The sequence below is a fragment of the Rhinolophus sinicus genome, chromosome 5 (genome assembly GCF_057876585.1).
Source record: "Rhinolophus sinicus isolate RSI-liver-muscle chromosome 5, RSI-T2T, whole genome shotgun sequence".
In the NCBI taxonomy this organism is placed as follows: domain Eukaryota; kingdom Metazoa; phylum Chordata; class Mammalia; order Chiroptera; family Rhinolophidae; genus Rhinolophus; species Rhinolophus sinicus.
In genome coordinates, this window is record NC_142505.1 from 80453040 (window position 1) to 80462193 (window position 9154).

Here is a 9154-nt window from a genome sequence, read left to right on the forward strand (position 1 = left end):
CAGCCCTCGGAGTTAGGAGCACGGAGCTCCAACCGCCTGAGCCACCGGGCCGGCCCCCATTAAGGGCTTTAAATATATTAACTCACTTAACCTTTACAACAATCCTATAGAGGTAGATACCTCTCATTATGCCCATTTCACTGATGAGTAAACTTAAAAGCACTGAGAACTTCATGGGATGATGGAAATGGTCTATGTCACGATTGTGGTCGTGGTGGGCTACATACAACATACACTTTTCAAAGCTTGTTGAACTGAACATTTTAAATTGCTGAATGCTATTGTATATAAGTTGTATTTCAAGAAAGCTGAAAAAAGGCACAAATAAAGACATAGCATCACTTTAATAAACTAATATCAAACTATTTTCAATACAGAATATCATATCTTTAAAGTATACTTTTCCAACCATAAAAGAAAAATAAAAGATTTCTTTTAACCATATTTCAAGAACCAATCCTGTTTGGCCCCTCTATGCTATCTAGCATATCCAAAAATTAGTATATGATTTTCTATATAACATAACTAAGAAAAACAGCATAAAGTTGCACTGAAAACATTATAAATATTAGACAGCAGTTGTCTTTTCAAAGCAAATAATTTAACAAAACACGGTAATAGTAATAAGATCAGATCTGCTATATACTAATGAAAGTTTTATTATTTTATAAATAAAGCAACCTGTGGTAACAGCAGTATCTGCCAAATTATTATCTTTGTGTGAAATAGTTCTACCTTCAAACTAAATAGAAATAAACAAGAAAAGCTGCTTTTGTTCAAAATGCTTTTGACAAAATAGGATACAATTCACACAGAGAAGTTTAAACGAGATACCTCAATAATTGCTCAAGCTACCCCCCCAAAAAAAATCCCTATCACTAGTATACAGAGAAAAGTCAAGATGGAGCTAGGTCTCAATAAAGAAGGTAACTTTGGGAACAGAGATTTAAGTTTGTACACAATTGCTGTGTCTGACTCTACGTCAATGAACCAAAGCTTAAGGAAAATAAATTCACCCCTGTTCCATACATTCAGTTTTTTATTAGTGAACAATAAACAATTCACCGAAGCAAAGGAAAGGCACCTCTTTCATTCTAACCAAACAAGGGTGGTACTGCAAAAGCTGCCAATATACTAAATCAGAGGTTCCTTCCTGGCCTGAGAAACTGACAAGGCATTAATTTGTCTGAGATCCTTAACAGTACACCAAGAAAACAAAGGCTGAACACAGGTCTGAAAAGCACATAAATTTGTCGGTCAAGTGTTCATAGATGCTATTTGATCAGGAAAAGTCATTAAATTCATACTGACTTTGCCCTTACGTAATTGCTATCAAAGTATTACTAAGAATTTAGGACTAAAAACTTTTTTTCATTAAATTTATTGGGATGACAATGGTTAGTAAAATTACATGGGTTTCAAGTGTACAATTCTACAATATCTATATATCACATTGTGTGCTCACCACCCAAAGTTTTTAAATTAAAGAGAGCTCTAACACTCAAAAGTTTATGAACTTCTTTGCTTTAAAAAAACAAAACAAAAACAAAAAAAGTATAAAGGATTTCTTCAACTGATTATCCCCCTGTGCCTGAGGATTTGTTCATCTGTGTGCACTTCAGCACACTTCTTAAGGGGACCATCCTCCTCCGATGGAATTCCACAACACTACAATGAACAACGGACTCAAGCATACTTTGTAGGACTACACTTGCCAAATTACCATATATTTCACAGGCTGCAACTCACTAAATATAAAACATTGCACCTCAAGACAGCTCATTATTCCTCTCTTATTCAAAGAATTCAGGCAAAAATTGGCTACTCCAAGAGATAATCTATTGGTAAATAGCCTGGCTAATTTTCACAAATTCTCAAAAGGGTTTCATGGCCACGGTCAATTATTTTATAACCTCCAATCATGATTTCAAGCTATTCAAATCAAGACAAATATAATAAAGCCAGAGGGAGATAAAATTCCCTGTGACTAAGTCCCCTCATCTATTCTCACTGATCTCAATACTAAAATCTAACTTGAACTCCCCTGCAAAAAATTCCTCATTTGTTTTCTTCTTCCTAGAGCCCTGGACTCCAAATTTTCTGATCAGAAAAATAAATAAATATACACATATGTATGTGTATTTCTAAATATCTAATGAAAGCTATTTAAGTCTTAAGAAACCGGAACAATAAATGAGCACTATTACAAAGGCAAAGGATTTACTCTCACATTTACTTAGAAACCAGCCAGAGTTCTCATTGAAAAAGCCAAGGAGACCATGAGGTACTTGAAGTTAGTCTGCAAGGTTAGATAAAGAAATTTCCGGGCCGGCCCAGTGGCTCAGGCGTTAGAGCTCCATGCTCCTAACTCCAAAGGCTGCCGGTTTGATTCCCACATGGGCCAGTGGGCTCTCAACCACAAGGCTGGCAGTTCGATTCCTCGATTCCCACAAGGGATGGTGGGCTACACCCCCTGCAACTAAAATTGAACAGGCACCTTGAGCTGAGCTGCCGCTGAGCTCCCTGATGGCTCAGTTGGTTGGAACGCATCCTCTCAAACACAAGGTTGCCAGTTCAACTCCTCGAGTCCCGCAAGGGATGGTGGGCAGCGCCCCCTGCAACTAAGATTGAACATGGCACCTTCAGCTGAGCTGCTGCTGAGCTCCCTGATGGCTCAGTTGGTTGGAGAGCATCCTCTCAAACACAAAGGTTGCCGGTTCAACTCCCGCAAGGGATGGTGGGCTGCGCCCCTTGCAACTAACAACGGCAACTGGACCTGGAGCTGAGCTGCGCCCTCCACAACTAAGACTGAAAGGACAACAACTTGGCTTGGAAAAAAGGCCTGGAAGTACACACTGTTCCCCAATAAAGTCCTGTTCCCCTTCCCCAATAAAATCTTTTTTAAAAAAAAGAAATTTCCCCAAAGAATGACCTTTTGAAATATCTGTCAGTCAGATACATGGTTCACACATCAGTACATTAAAAAACAAAAAAAAGGAAAGAATGATAGAAGTATGTTTAATCCTACTTATAAAAGTATGAAGAAAGGTGACACTTTAAATACTATCTCCTGATGAAAGGTTAAGCCAATGATGTGCGGGAGCAAGATGCACTTCAATGTCACTGGTCCGCTAAATGCAGAATGATTGTCTATTAAGACAAAGAGAGTATCTGCTAAATTACCTCTTCCCACTAAGTATTAATTAGCACAATGACTGATCCTTTAAAAAAAGAACTATGATTTAGAAGGTAATACAAAATATCTGAGAAAGCATATATGCATAATAGAGAACACATTCTAGTCAGATATGTGTGTGCTTATAATCTCAATTTTGACAAATGTTGAACTCTTCAAGACTCCTCTACTCTTAACAACCTCTTCTCCATTGAAAGCATGCACACGCAGCATCTACCTTAGACTAATGAGTAAGGCCTTGAGAAGACTAGCTTATCACTTCTTATTGCTCATTAATACAAAACTACAACACACTTCATTTTTTCACGTAAGGGGTATTAAAGGTAATTCCACAACTTGCTCTAGCTAAATGGATCTCTTGAAATCAAAACATTTCTCTTTTCACAGACTTGTATAAAAACTGGTCTGGGGGAAAAAAAGGAAGCTGGAACATGAACAAAAAAAGCACTGATTATACTTATTTTTATATCTGTCTTCTCTACTAGAGCGTGAACTGAGAGCAAAAATACAATTTCATCTTTGTTTCCCCAGTTATGAACACTGAACAATAGCAGAACCCCATTATCTAAACTGATTCAATCACTTCTGGGGTACTTTCAAGATCACTATCCAACTGAATCCTTACAACCATCCCCTGTGAGATAAGCAGGAAGATTATTCCCTTTCTCAGAAGAGGAACAAAAAAATTCTCAGAGAGCTGAAGACACTGGTTCAAAGTCACCGAATTAGAGACTAAAATTCTAACTCTGCTGTCTTTAAGATGCATTCTCTTCCAGGCAACAATGACTACAATCATTGTTTAAAATTTCATTGAAATGTATAAAGCCACACAGAAGGTAATTCATAAAAAAAATATTTGTACTTGCTAGTCAAAAACCATTATTCAACCACTAGAATACTCCTTAACAGAAAAAAAATGCATCTTTTAAAATTAGTTTCAAGTGATTCTATATCCAACCATAATATGGTCTGCTTTTCTAATAAAAATTCTCATCTGATCCTAAATTTGAGCTCCTTTGCCTTTCCAAATTTGTAATCCACTGTAACTGGTGTTTGTTTCAAATTAGGACCACAAAGCACCTCCGTCTACCCTCCCCGCAAAAATATTAAGCACCCACTATACATCAATCAACAACTGGTTTTTTATTTTATTTTTATTTTTCAATTGTATGTAACAACAGCTTTATACACAAAAGCAAAAATAAATAGTTTAAGAATAAATAACTCAACTTTTTCTATTTTTCTACTCCTAAAGAGGACAATAGAAACATGACAGACATCTCTCTGAAAAGTGTTTAAAAATAAAGAGAGAAGAATTATTATACATCATATACACAAGGAAAAGAAAATATACACTAGAGCTAAGTAATAATTTGACAGAAAAGATTTGGGTTATTTCCTTCTCTTGTAGAAATCCAGTAGATTTCAGTAAATTATCTTGTCAACCCACTACATTTTCCTCAACCTGAGACTTTTATACTTGCTGGTTCATCCAAGTAAAACACTCTCCCCTACTTTCTTCTACTCATCTTCAGCTCTCAAGCCCCATTCTTGAAGGTGCTATCTCCAACCACTCAATCTAATGATCTCCCCTATTAATTTCTCTTAAGGAATATCATTCCTTGGCCCCAAAACAACATCACAAGTTTTATTATATATTCCTTTCTGTTTGTTTAATGTGTTTCTCACAAGAGAATGTAAGTTTCTTGAAGTACACTGTTTTGTTTAAGAAAAAAACTTTAGAAAAAAAGCTTTATTTAGGTATAATTTACATACCAGAAAATCTACAGTTTCAAGTGTTCAATTCAATGATGTCTACTAAATTTACAGTTATGCAACCATCACCAAGTGACTGCTTGGGTTTTGCTCCTCGATGTATTTCTGACATTTAGAGAGAAATAAACATAGTGAATGAATACAATGAGTTACCCTTAAAATCCATTACTACTAATAATATCTATTTAGTGTACTACATGGTTATGAGTTGGTGCATTAAAACTGCCTTTATTACATTACATTCCAAACATCCTTCATTATTTCCATTTCCAAGCAAAGTCAGCTCTTCTGTATGGCCCCAAAGTGAACCTACTCACATATTAGGCCTTGCTTGGGGAACACTGACTCACGTCATGTTCATGTGTACATACTACACTCCCTTTTTCTCTAACAAGTAATCCCTTAATCGGCTCCTAACCATATTAACAAAACACTTTATAAACAAAGGAAAGTTCAAGAGTAGTACTCTTACTCATTGGTGGGGAAAAGGTCTTCATTTAACGAGTGCAACTTTGTAATACTGAAGTGATATATGAAATAAGTTCTTGGTACTGATAGATATCTAGTTGAGAGCTAAATATAGGGTGTCTTAATAAATAATTGGAAACCTTTTTCAGATATAAAATCAATCTCTTTGCTGTTTATCCATCTATAAAACAGAAAATTTCTATTTTAAAAATTTCAGTACAGGTATTTTTTCATTCATTTTAAGAACCAGAAGATTTTCAGATAAAGATTTAACTTATGTACAAAATAACATGAAAAAATTATTTTTAAATAATCTTGTTTTAAAAGTAACTCAACAACAAAGAAACAAAACCAATTCAAAACTTAGCAAAAGGCTTGAAAAGACATTTCTCCAAGAAGATACAAATGAAAAGAAGTTTAATGTCACTGTCTCTGACTGACAGGCAAATCAAAACCACAATGAAATGCCAGTTCAACCCACCCCACTCCACCCCCATTAGGATGGCTATTATTAAACAAATAAACCAACAAACAAACAAAAAAGGAAAGTAACAACTGTTGGAGAGGAGGAGAGGATGTGCAGAAATTAGAACCCTTGTGCACTGCTAAATGGGAATGTAAAAGATGCAGCAGGTTTGGAAAACAGTTTGGACAGTCCTCAAAAAGTTAAACACAGAATTACCAGACGATCCAATATAAACTCAAGATATATAAAGTTGACCCTTGAACAACATGAGGTTAGTGGTGCTGACACCTGTGCGGTTGAAAATCTGCATATAACTTTTGACTCCCCAAAAACGTAACTATTAATAGCTTACTGTTAACCAGAAGCCTTACCAATAACATACAGGCTGATTAAAACATTTTATATATTTATTATGTACTGTATTCTTACAATAAAGCTAGAGAATAGAAAATGTTATTAAGAAAATCATGAAGAGAAAATACATTTACAGTATTTATTGAAAAAAATCCATGTATAAGTGGGCCTGCACAGTTCAAACTCTGGTGTTCAAGGGTCAACTACACTAGGTATATATATACCCCAAATTCCACTCCTAAGTATATACCCAGAAGAATCGAAAGCAGGGACTCAGACACTTACTTGTACACCAATATTCATAGCAGTATTACTATGTGAAGCATTACTTTTGGCTTCACAAAAGCTAAAATGTGGTTAACAATCCAAACATCCATCAACAGATGAACAGATAAACAAAATATTATATATATACAACAGAATATATTATTCAGCTTTAAAAAGAAAGGAAATTCTGATACACACTACAACATGGATGGATCTTGAAGACATACTAAATGAAATGAGTCAGACACAAAAGGACAAAGGTTATACGATTCCACTTATATGAGGTACACAGAATAGGCAAACTATAGAGACAGAAAGTAGAACAGAGGTTACCAGCTAAGGGGCAGAGGATATGGGGAATTACTGTCTAGAGAGTTTCTGTTTAGGATAATGAAAAAGTTCTGGAAATGGATAGCGGTAATGGTTGCACAACAATGTAAATGTTCTTAATGCCAACTGAATTGCACACTTAAAAATGGTTAAAATGGTAAATTTTATGTTATGTATATTAACCACAGTTTTTTTCAAAGTATAGGTACAGCAATTTATACTACTATTTCCCCAATTTCAAGTTAGTGTACAATAAAAGACTGATTGCACAGACTGATTATTCATACATAATAAAAGTAGTTGTCATTTTAGTGGTGGAGAAAAAATTACAAGTCGCAATGCATTAATTTCAGCCATTTTCTCTATCCTAAAACAATGGCATAGTTATAAAAAAAAAAAGATTTACTTCAGCCAATAAAGAATTTTACGACATGCCTTTCTACATCTTTCCAAGGATTTAAGTAAGCTGTGTCAGATCCCTAATTGGTGACACAATTAAATTGGAGAAAAGACTGCCTCGATTTTAAAAGCAGCACAGATTAAGAAGGGTTCTTGATGGGCATACAAAAAATGGCCAGTTCATTCAATACCATTCAACAAGTACTTACTAAATGCATAGTATCTGTGAGAAAGCCAGGCCATCAAGGTTTTGCAAATTTTGCAAAAAGGTTACAGAAAGGAAAGTTGACAAGACAGCCTCACAATAACCCAGAAAGTCAGTAATTCAAAACTATCCTTTAATGTCTGCCTTTAAAAGTAATTATTTACCCCAGTTATTTAATGTTCACAATCGGCAATACTGTGGTTCCGGTTGCCATTTTCAGATTATCAGCAATTTGAAAGTAAGGTAAATATCCAACACTTTAGGTCCTTTTTTCATTGATTAGACGGCATAATGGGGAACCGAATGAAATTCTGCAACTGCCTAAAAGTTAGTTTGATTTTTAATTGATTACAAACAAAAGTTTACCAGTTTCCCACTGGGCAAGTATGCCAACCGACTCAATTTCTTACAACCTTATCTCGGAAACAGGCGCCCCATCTGAAACTTAATGCTGTACCCTCTCTGGTCTGACCTATGCAGAGTGCATTCTAGACACGTCCCCTGAGCACCAACGGCCCAATTTTGGCTATATTCGCTGAGAAATTTAAGGAAGTCAGTAACCACTCATCTCACGTGATCTTAAAAAAGGGCGCAGTTGAGCCCGGAACAAACCACACTTTTTTTCTGCATCAACTTCACTGCCCAGCATGAAGGAAGTGGGCAGGGAGATGGCGCAGGTCCGGTGTGCAGGAGAGGCTAGCAAACAAGCGTGGGTTGCTGTGCCATCCACTTTGGGGGAGCTAGGAAGTGAGAAGGCACACCAGCTCACGCGCACTGCAGCGGCTGAAAAATCGAAGACTGCCACACCCCCCGACAGCCAGAGGAACGGCTTCATCTCCTCTCACTCGAGGAGAAAGGGGGCCCTCTCAATGACATGCCCCACCTGCAGGGCACTGCCCAGGATCCCCAGCACCCCGACGTGCAACGCCCTTGAGCCTTGCGCGGGTGGGACACCGCGCTGGGGGGCAGCTGAGGGGGGAGGGCCGCGGCAACGGGCGACCCGCGCATGCGCAGATATGGGTACCCGCCCGTTCGCCTACCGTTGGAACCGCGACGTCCCGTTCCCCGGCCGCGGCCGCTTCTCCAGGACCCCCGGCGACGAAAAAACGGAGAGAACTGAGGCCCCGGGAGGCTCCGCGGCCGGCGAGCCTCTTCCTGCGGCGGCAGCTGGCAGGAGGCTGAAGGGACGGCTGAGGCACGGGGCCAGCCCGATAAGCGACCCCCGGATGTCCCCGGCGGTGGCAGCGGCGGAGACGCGGAAGAGGGGGCGGGAGCGGCGACAGAGGCAGCGGCTGAAGCGCAGAGCCTCCCTAACGGCGAGCGGGAGGAGAGCGGAGGGCGGAGGGCGGAGGGCGGGCAGGGGCCGGGCCGGATGTGACGTGCGTGGGAGGGGGCGGGGCGGGCCCCTGACGGGGGCGGAGCGAGCACGCTGCGAGGGCGGGGGTACTCCACAGCGTCAGGCCCTCGGCTTGGAGAGTAGGGGCTTTAGAAATGCTGTGCTTCTTCCAAATTTGGGCCCTGAGTTAGGGTGCGAGAAGCCAGGCACGGGCCTGAGGGAGGTGTCTGGGAGTCCTTCACGTGGGGAGGTTGGAAAGAAAAGAGAAAAAACTGGGGAGGGGACGCAGGAGGTATAAAGGACAAATCCGGAAAACCGACGTCGCTCCTGGTCTCTGCAGAAAGGGCCGTGTCCCCT

The 9154-nt window shown here is 39.2% G+C and overlaps 1 protein-coding gene across 5 annotated transcripts in view; it reads right to left on the reverse strand.

Moving 5' to 3' along the window:
• FAM13B (family with sequence similarity 13 member B) overlaps positions 1-8837 on the reverse strand; it is a 64960-nt gene extending 56123 nt beyond the window's left edge. For 4 of the 5 annotated variants that reach the window (XM_019740222.3, XM_019740221.3, XM_019740219.3 and 1 more), the window contains exon 1: positions 8502-8821. The gene's annotated coding sequence lies outside the window, so the exon portion shown is untranslated. Of the gene's footprint in view, positions 1-8501 lie in introns of all 5 variants that reach the window. The other variant, XM_019740217.3, reaches the window with a different exon arrangement.
• Between the last annotated feature and the right edge of the window lie 317 nt (positions 8838-9154).